General features: G+C 40.0%; 1 pseudogene; it reads left to right on the top strand.

Annotated features, from left to right (window-relative positions):
- The first annotated feature begins 3889 nt into the window (after window positions 1-3889).
- LOC130867866 (116 kDa U5 small nuclear ribonucleoprotein component-like) lies at window positions 3890-6785 on the top strand (annotated as a pseudogene).
- Window positions 6786-11004: the final 4219 nt, after the last annotated feature.

Below are 11004 nucleotides of genomic sequence, written 5' to 3'. Positions count from 1 at the left end.
ACTGGATGTCAACATGTAGAAGAATGAAAATAGATCCATATCTACCTCCATGCACAAAACTCAAATTCAAATGGATTGAAGATCTCAATACAAATCTGACAACACTGAACCTGATAGAAGAGAAAGCAGGAAGTAGTCTTCAATGCATGGGCACAGGAGACCACCTCCTAAATATAACCCCAATAGCACAGACACTAACAGCAACAATAAATAAACGGGACATCCTGAAACTGAGAAGCTTCTGTAAAGCAAAGGACACAGTCGATAGACAAAAGGCAGCCTACTGAATGAGAATAGATCTTCACCAACCCCACTTCAGACAAAGGACTGATCTCCAAAATATATAAAGAACTCAAAAGATTAGCCATTAAAATTTTTAAATAACCCAATTAAAAATGGGGTACTGAACTAAACAGAGAATTCTCAACAGAAGAGTCTCAAATGGCCAAAAGATACTTAAGGAAATGTTCAAAATCTTTAGCCACGAGGGAAATGCAAATCAAAACAACTCTGAGATCCCATCTTACACCTTCAGAATAGCTAAGATCAAAAACAGAGGCTGAGAGCCACATTGGAGCACTGGACTGGGCTCCCAAAGTCCAGTTGAGAGTAGAAGAAATGAGAATATGAGCAAAGAGGTCAAGACCATGATGGTTTCACCCACTGAAACAGTTTACCTGAGCTAATAGGAGCTCACCAGCTCCAGCCAGACTGGGAAGAAACAAGCATAGGACCAACCTAATCCCTCTGTATGTGTCTGACAGTTGAATTACAGGGGCAGCCTGAGGGGCCACTGGTCCTGGCACTGGAATTTATCCCTACTGCATGTACTGGCTTTTGGGGATCCTATTCTCTTTGGATGTATACCTTGCTCAGCCTAGATATAGTAGGAAGGACCTTGGATCTTCCCCAAAGCAACGTGCCTTACCCTCTCTGAGGATGGGATGGGAGTGTGCTGGGTAGGTGTGTGGAGGAATGGGAGGAGAGGAAGGGGTGTGGTGTTGGACTGGTATTTTTTTTTTTAAATCTAATAAATTAATTTTAAAAAGAATACAAGAACCAGCAAATGATGAAGAGAGCTGTGGAATACTATCTTCTGGATGCTGCATGGCTGTTACACTCATGAACTCACAGCAGCTGTCATTACCTGTACAAGATCACACCACCCAAAATTTTAGCACAGATTCAGACTATGTTCTTCAAGCCCCACCCTTTACTGAGGAGCTGTTGACAGTTAATTGTTGTGGTATGTTTGATCACACTATGTGAAGATGTCTCTGTTTAATTTCTCCTGCCTGACTGGCTTAATAAGAACTGACTGGCCAAAGCTGGCAAGGAGAGGATAGCCAATACTTAAAGGGAGCTAGAGGAACTAGGGAGAAAATCTGAGAGGCAGTGATTCACCAGTCAGACACAGAACAAGTCAGATGCAAGGTACTGAGGAGAGATAATGAGCCATGTGGTAGAACATAGATTAATATAAATTGGTTAAATTAAGTTTTAAGAGGTAGTTGAGAACAAGCATAACTAAGGCCAAGCTTTTATTCTTAATAATAAGTCTCTGTGTCATTATTCAGGAGCTTACTGTGGGACAATGGTCTATACCCTGTCAATTGTATTTTAATAAAATGCTGATTGGCCAGTAACCAGGCAGGAAATATAGGCAGGGAGAGCATGCAAGAAGTAGAGGCAGGGCAAGGAGAACTCTGGGAAGAGGGAAGTTTTAGCCTGCAGTTGTCACCCAGACACAGAGCAAGCCGGACACAGAGCAAAAAAAAAAAAAATGTGACTGCCTCACTGAAAAAGGTACCAAGCCACGTGACTAATACAGACAAGAATTATGGGCTAATATAAGTTATAAGAGTTAATAAGAAGCCCGAGTTAATAGACCAATCAGTTTATAATTATTGTAGAACTCTGTGTGTTTCTTTGGGACTGAATGCCTGCAGGACCAGACAGGACAGAGACCCCGATCAATAGATGTGGGACCTGGTGAGAAAGAAATCTGAGTCAACAGGAGCTGGTAGTCCAAGAAAAGTCCAACTACAGTTGATAGCTGCATGGGGAGGGAAAGTCACTGGTAGGTTCTTCCATGCCTCAGTGATGGTTCCACACATATTGTTACTATTAAATACACTAATTGTATTTAATCAGTCATCCAAAAATAATAAAAGAGATGAAGTTCAGAAAAGAATATATTTGAGAGAAAGTTTGAAAAGAAATGTGTTGACTGAAATGAGAAGAAGTTGGAGAAAAAAATATTTTTTATTGTATACACGTATGAAATTAAGAATAAAGATTAATCATAAATCCTTAAAAGCAAAAAATAAGAAAATTCCCCTGAGTGTTTGAAACTTATCTGAGACTAAATTTCTTCTCAAAATACTAAAGTTCTCTGTAATTATCAAAAAAAGAAAATGAAAATGTCTACAATCATAGTGGAAGTTTTAATGTTAGAATTTTCAAAATGTGGCTATCAGTAGAGAAGAGCTTCCTTATTTGCAACAATAAGAACATGTATTATTACAATTTTATAATCTTCATTGTAGGTATTGTTGCCTGAAGAAAAGAAACACAGGAAGGATTTTTTTTTAACAGGTTGTTCATGTCATTTTCCAAAACGATATTAAGATACATTTCTATCACTGAGGTTACCTTTTAAAGTGTGTGTTTACTTCATTTCCATTATACAATATTCTCTGCACTTAATAGAAATGGTTGTTCTAACTTACCTTTAAAATAAGGAATCAACTTTACAACACCAAATAGCACTTATTCATTATTTTTCCCATGGGCATCAAATTTTGACACAGTGTCTAGAAAACAAACTGCATTTATTAAGTCATAATTTGATTTTATATTTTAGCTAATCAGAAATATTCACTATGTATTAGTAACTTTGATCTTTGAAATGTGATTACGATAAAAGCATTACTCTGGGCATTATTGACACAAATATGTTATTTCAGATAAAACTTCAAAGTATTGAAAATAGCCTGCAGATTTGACTGTTTTTTACTAGCTTTATTCTGTAAAAATTTAAAATAAAATTAGTTGTTGACATTTAAAAAACGCTGACCTGAGGTTAGACTCCTAGTTAAAGTCAAAAGAAGACACAGGCAAATCCCAAGAAACCATTGTAGAGCTATGTGAAATTGGCAATATGACCCTGAAATTGGAAATCTACTAACTCTGGAAAATGACTAAAGACATATGATAACTTGAGGGGTATTTATGCTTTAAAAACTGATGTACTGAAGCTAAGACCCATGAGAGTCTGTAGCACTCTTGATCATATATTACAGTTTGAATCTGAAGCATTCCTCCAAAATGCCCATGTTTAGAAAGCTTGGTTTCCCAGGTGTTGTCAGTGCTTTAGAAGATTCTGGAAACTTTAAGGATCGGGCCTAGTTGCTAGTTGGAGGAAACATATCACTGGAGAGGATGGCTTTGCTTTCTTTTTCTTCCCTCTCTTCCACTCTCTCAGCTCTCCTGTCCTGTGTCTCTTTCCTTATTTTACCAAAGTTGCCCCCTTTGCTATCCCATTCCCTTCTTGCCACTACAGACCCAGATCAATGGAGCTAGAATACAATGAACTACAATTTGTAAAACTTTAAACCAAAAGAAATCTTTCCTGAATTAAGTTGATTGTTTCCAGTATTTTATCATAGCAATGGAAAGCCTGACTAATACATCTTTGCTGCCCCATTGAATGCTCCCACTGTTCTCAGTTCAAAATAGATTTGCTCAGTCTAAACTGACAGGTTCTGCCCATGACAAGTGTGCTGTCAGAAGTGGTGATCAACTTACTGTTAAGATTAACATAAGGGTGCTGGCTTTGTCGCTGCCTGCGGCGGAAATGAGGGCTCAGGTGGCCGACCAGGAGCGCTCTGCTGAGCAGGAGGCGGCATCATGGATACTGACTTGTATGATGAATTTGGGAATTATATTGGACCAGAGCTTGATTCTGATGAAGATGATGATGAACTGGGAAGAGAGACAGAAGATCTTGATGAGATGGATGATGATGAGGACGAGGATGACGTGGGAGAGCACGATGATGAGCACCCTGGGATGGAGGTGGTGCTGCATGAGGACAAGAACTACTACCCCACCGCCGAGGAGGTGTACGGCCCTGAGGTGGAGACCATAGTTCAGGAGGAAGACACCCAGCCTCTCACAGAGCCCATTATAAAGCCAGTGAAAACCAAGAAGTTCACACTGATGGAGCAGACATTACCTGTCACGGTGTATGAGATGGATTTCTTAGCAGATCTGATGAACAACTCAGAGCTAATCCGAAACGTGACCCTTTGTGGCCATCTCCATCACAGCAAGATGTGTTTTGTAGATTGTTTAATAGAGCAGACGCATCCAGAAATCAGAAAGTGCTATGACCAAGATCTGTGCTACAGGGACATCCTCTTCACAGAGCAACAGAGAGGTGTTGGCATCAAGAACACTCCTGTGACGGTGATGTTGCTGGATACCAAAGGGAAATCTTATCTCTTCAACATCATGGACACACCAGGACATGTGAATTTTTCTGATGAGGTCACAGCTGGCTTGCAAATCTCGGGATGGAGTGGTCCTTTTCATTGATGCGGCTGAGGGGGTGATGCTGAATACAGAGCGTCTGATCAAGCACGCAGTGCAGGAGAGGTTAACAGTCACCGTGTGCGTCAACAAAATCGACCCTTGCTGATCTTGGAGCTGAAACTGCCCCCAACAGGTGCTTATTACAAACTTCAACACATTGTGGATGAGGTCAATGGATTAATAAGCATGTATTCCGCTGACGAGAACCTGATCCTTTCCCCGCTCCTGGGCAACACCTGCTTCTCCAGCTCCCAGTACAGCATCTGCTTCACACTGGGCTCTTTTGCCAAGATCTATGCTGACACCTTTGGTGACATTAATTACCAGGAATTTGCTAAAAGACTCTTCGGTGACATCTACTTCGATCCCAAAACGAGAAAGTTCACAAAAAAGGCTCTAACCAGCAGCTCCCAGAGGAGCTGTGTGGAGTTTATCTTGGAGCCCCTTTATAAGATCATTACACAGGTGGTAGGTGATGTGGACACCAGCCTGCCAAGGACACTGGACGAACTTGGCATCCACCTGACCAAGGAGAAGCTAAAGCTGAACATCCGCCCTCTGCTCAGGCTAGTCTGCAAAAAGTTCTTTGGCAAGTTCACAGGCTTTGTGGACATGTGTGTGCAGCACATTCCATCTCCAAAGGTGGGCGCCAAACCCAAGATCAAGCACACCTACACTGGCGGCGTGGACTCCCACCTTGGCGAGGCCATGAGTGACTGTGACCCAGATGGTCCCCTGATGTGCCACACCACTGAGATGTGGTGTGGCACAGACGACGGAGTTCTATTTCATGCCTTTGGTCGGGTGCTAAGTGGCACCATCCATGCTGGGTAGCCTGTGAAGGTGCTGGGGGAGAACTACACTCTGGAAGATGAGGAAGATTCCCAGATCTGTACCGTGGGCCGCCTTTGGATCTCCGCCGCTAGGTACCACATTGAGGTCAATCGTGTTCCTGCTGGCAACTGGGTTCTGACTGAAGGTGTCAATCAGCCGATCGTGAAGACAGCAACCATAACTGAACCCCGAGGCAATGAGGAGGCTCAGATCTTCTGGTCCTTGAAATTCAATACCACATCTGTTATCAAGATTGCTATGGAGCCAGTCAACCCATCAGAGCTGCCCAAAATGCTTGAGGGCCTGTGGAAGGTCAACAAGAGCTATCCATCGTTCACCACCAAGGTCGAAGAGTCTGGCGAGCATGTGATCCTGGGCACTGGGGAGCTCTACCTGGACTGTGTGATGCACGACCTGCGGTAGATGTACTCAGAGATCGACATCAAGGTGGCTGACCCAGTTGTGACGTTCTGTGAGACAGTGGTAGAAACATCCTCCCTCAAATGCTTTGCTGAAACACCCAATAAGAACAAGATGACCATGATTGCTGAGCTTCTTGAGAAGGGCCTAGCTGAGGACATCGAGAACGAAGTGGTCCACATCACCTGCAACAGAAAGAAGCTGGGCGAGTCCTTCCAAAAAAAGTATGACTGGGATCTGCTGACTGCCCATTCCATCTGGGCCTTTGGTCCTGATGCTACAGGACCAAACATCCTAGTGGACGACACATTGCCCTCTGAGGTAGACAAGGAACTTCTTGGCTCAGTGAAGGGCAGCATTGTTCAAGGTTTCCAGTGAGGAATCCGGGAGGGACTTCTCTGTGATGAATTGATTCGAAATGTCAAGTTTAAGATCCTGGATGCAGTGGTTGCCCAGGAACCCCTCCATCGCGGTGGAGGCCAGATCATCCCCACAGCTAGGAGGGTGGTTTACTCTGCCTTCCTCATGGCCACTCCCCGTCTAATGGAGCCTTACTACTTTGTAGAGGTCCAGGCCCCTGCAAACTGTGTGTCTGCTGTTTACACAGTCCTGGCCAGGCACAGGGGGCACGTGACCCAGGATGCGCCCATTTCAGGCTTCCCTCTCCACACCATCAAAGCTTTCATCCCAGCTATCGACTCTTTCGGCTTTGAGACTGACCTCCGCACTCATACCCAAGGCCAGGCCTTTTCCCTGTCCGTCTTCCACCATTGGCAGATTGTACCTGATGATCCTCTGGACAAGAGCATTGTCATCTGCCCATTGGAGCCACAGCCAAAATCCAGCGTAGGAAGGGCCTGAGTAAGTTCTTCGATTATCCTGTGTTGCTGGAGCTTGCCAAACAGGACACTGTGCTTAATTATCCCATGTGAGTGCTGGACCGGCAGCTCCTCCTCCCCACAGTGCCTGCAGCTCTGGACTCAAGCTGTGACCTGTGGAACTGGGCCTTCATGCCATGAGCATCTGGGAACTGCTAGAGGACCCTCTGAATAACCCAGAAACCTCCGCGCCAGCGTCCGAGGGAGAACGGGGCATCCTTCTGTGGCCTCTGGCTCCATTCCCAAGGAACAGAGAGGCGCTTGGGCCCAGGGAAAAAGAACGAGAACAGGATGACAGTGTTTAACCCCAAGGGGCTTGTCTTCAGGATTTACATGGAATTTCATTTCTTACAAGTTCAACCTTAGCCGTGGATTGTAAATGAACAGAACATCCCGAAAAAAAAAAAAAAAAAGATTAGCATGAAGTGGTGAGGCACTCACATTTAGCATTTAAAGAAATACCATATATGCATTAGTTATGATAAGTAATCTAATTTAATGTACCATGTTAAAAACATAATCAATGTAAACATCCAATGTTGAACAAAAGTTAAGATTTTAAATTAAAACTCATGGCAGCCTAAGTAATGATTCTATTGTTGTCATGATTGAAGCAAATATATTCTTGGACAAAGCGAAGAAAAATATAGTTGGATTTTTTAAGTATTTAAAATTACCAAATAAAAATTTCTTAGAGGTTTTACTGCATCCATAGAATCTGATAGATCACTTTTTAAGCCGGCAATTTTAATCTGCATCTTCCTTATCTTCAAGGAAGTTTTATAATTTTATTGTACTGAATCATATAACATCATGTTTATGCAAGTATGTGATGTACTTTGAGCATATCCCTGTACTCTGTAACCTGGCCCTTTGTCATCTCTCCCCTTCTTGTCAGTCCCTTTTCTTCCCATAAACAGGTTTACTTATAGTTTAATACCATATTCACATATATGATTTTACATATTGACATCAAAGCCAAAAGCCACAAATAAGAAAAAGCATGGGCTTATTTGTTTTTCAATAATTGTGTTTAAGAAATACACTTTCAAATACTGTTTGTTTTATTTGTATGCTTGTATTTTATTGAATTTTTCTCAGTGGCACACCCAAAATATTATCAAATTTATGAATGATTTATGTACATTATATAAATTCAGAGTTTGCTATAAGTTATGCATTATTAATTGCTTTCCATATCTTCCTAAATTTTTTATTGACTAAGTCTGTCTGAAATTGAGAGGGATGTAAATGTGTATTATTAATGGGAAACTGTCATATCTTATATATATATAGAGAGAGAGAGAGCGAGAGAGAGGGAAAACATTTAGTATATGTATGTATATATGTAAATACATATGCATATAAACATAGTATTTTGCTAGGAAGTATTCTTGATCCCCCCTCTTTTATGTTATATACTTTGATACTTATAAAGAGCTATAATTTTGTACTGATGACTTCTTTTACACTAATACCATAATAATCTTTTGTTTTCTGTACTCTCTACCGATTCACTAATGCATCAACTTACCTGTCACTCTTCTTTTCTACCATGTGTTTTTTTGTGAAGTATTATGTTTTTAATCCTAGTTTCTACCTGTGGTCAGTAAAATGATGTCATTTCCATATATGTCCATGCCCTAATTCTCCAAACCTGGTAATATGATAGGAGACAAAAGGGACTGGGCATATTTGATTCAGTCAACAACTATGAGATTAGACAATTTTCCTGCATAATCCAGGTGTGTTCAATGGAACCACAAAGGGCCTTTATGTAGAAAGAGAAACTCTGAAAGTCAAAGAAAGAGATATAAATGATGGATGGCAGAAGCGGATATTGGAGTGATTCAGTCACATGTCAAGAAACGCAGCCTGGTTCCACTTAGAAAGGACCAAGAGAATAGATATTGTCTTTTAGGTTCCCAAAGGAGTGCAGCCCTGTTGACATGTTTTGAACTTCTGACTTGTAACTATATAATTCTTAAGTTTATTATCTTAAACTAACACAAATCCTTTTGAGCTGCTGAGCTTGTAGCAATTGTGATAGCAGCAAAAGGAAAAGAACAAAGGCAGTCAGTCAACACATTCTTCTCTGCTTTTCACATTCTGATCCTCTAGCCCATTTTTCTGATATATCAACATTTTGCATTGCTTCTTCCTCTACAGAACCTGAGTTAGATTCTCAGTATTCAAGCTGGGTATTTCATAAACTGCCTATAACTCTAGCCCCAAGGAATCTGAGGGCCTCTTATGGTACCCGTAGGCACCTGCATGTACATGTGCTTACATACACAAACACGCATAAAGAAAAAGAAAAAAATTTCAATCAACATTTTTTTCTGATTATGCCTTAATACATAGTTTTGATATTGGATCCATAATTATTTTTATGTTCATATATTAAAATTATGTACAAAAGAAAAGAAGTTATAGATAAATTTTAAATAAAATGAATCATCTGCTGAGTTGGTGACATAATAAAAGACAACTATTTCACAAGTAACTTTAGAACCTAGTAATTCAACCGTACATTCTTTAAGAAACACAGCCAATTTTGTCTTATTGATTTTCCCTTTCTTTCTAGTTTTTCTATTTTTATTTTTATTTTTTGTTGGTTTTTTTTTGTATTTTTATTGAGATGCATAGAAAGAACTTGGAGTAGGTAAGGAATTGAGGATCTGGGAGGAGTTGGGGAAGAAAAAGAATATGGTCAAAATAGACTGTGTAAAAATTTTAAGTCAAAATTAAAAGAGAAATATGTTCTCAAGAAAAGTAGAGTTATTTGCAACTTAATTTGCAAAACTTGAAATTAACTCATACAAATTGTTAGTGGTGTATTATTTTTAATTCATTTTGTAGTATAAGTGTCATTTTTAATCTATTTTGTAGTTTAATGCAAATAAATAATAATGATTCAGGAGAAAAAATTAAAGCATAAAATATCAAATAATTTAAACAAAAATATTCTTTTGAATTAAAATTATTACCATAAAGTCATTATCATTTTTCTTAAGAAACATATATGTAAGCCCTGCCAACTGAAAGGATGCAATTGCAGCTCACCAGCAAAAAGCACAATTAAACACTCAACTTGTAGTTACTAAATACTGTCTCCCCTCAACAAAAATGACTGCTAGGGATGGAGAGATGACTTGATAATTAAAAGCACTGGTTGGTCTTCCAGAGGTCACAAGTTAAATTCTCAGCATCCATGTGGTGGCTCACAGTCATCTGTAACTACAGTCCCAAGGGATCTGATGATTTTTTTTCTTCCTCTGCGGGTACAAGGCATGCATGTGGTTCGCAGACATTCATGCAGACGTACACATGAAAACAAACAACAAACAAAAAATAACTAAAAAAGACTCATTCCAGTCTATTTTTAGGTTTCAGTCAGAAAACATTATGCCATAAAGATAAAAGGTTATAAAAGTATAAAAGGCAGTGTCAGGCATAGATGAGAGCCAACTTTCACTGGTCTTTCATTGACGAAAAGAAGGGACAATTTCAGCACCAAATCAAATATTGAAAACAATTGATAAAATGTGGTGAGAATATTAATATTATGTGCCTAATCATACTAACAATAAATAGAAAATAAAGTGCCCAACTTGGGCATAAATGGAAACAAGGATATAAACTCTATAAAATTGGCAAATAGGCAAATAAGCAGTTAGCTTGTCCTCCTCTGGAGACTAATTTTATAAAAGCCACTTTGAAAATAACTATTTATAATACTTAACATCATAATTTGGTCTTCAGTAGTATCAGTGGAAAAAAACCACCATGTGTAAACATTCACTTACTCCTGTTTCAAGTAAACCAATATAAAAGAACAAGTTGAATATGTATTGTCTTAGTTAAGGTTTCCATTACTGTGATGAAATGCCATGAGAAAAAGCAAATTGGAAAGGAATGGAAATACACTTCCAGGTAAGAGTGATTTCCTCCATCACTGAGGGAAGTCAAGACAGGAATGAAAGCAGGACAGAAACCTGAAAGCAGGAACAGATGCACAGTCCATGGAGGAGTGCTCTCTTGCTTGCTCAAACATTCTTTCTTATATAATTCAGATTCACCATGTCCAGAGTGTCATCATCTGAGAAATCTGGTTTAGGATCCACATCACCTTCTGTGGTTGGAGGGAGCTTGCTGCCTGGATCTTGATCCCCCTGAGAAGAGTTAACATGATTACTACCAGGAGGGCCATCTGAAATAAACAGGTAACACTTTCCTCAAGGGTCAGTCTCCCTTGAGCAGTGGTGATTTT

This window comes from Chionomys nivalis, chromosome X, assembly GCF_950005125.1.
Source record: "Chionomys nivalis chromosome X, mChiNiv1.1, whole genome shotgun sequence".
Lineage (NCBI taxonomy): Eukaryota > Metazoa > Chordata > Mammalia > Rodentia > Cricetidae > Chionomys > Chionomys nivalis.
The sequence above is the reverse complement of the archived record's forward strand: the minus strand, read 5'-3'. Positions and strand labels throughout refer to the sequence as shown.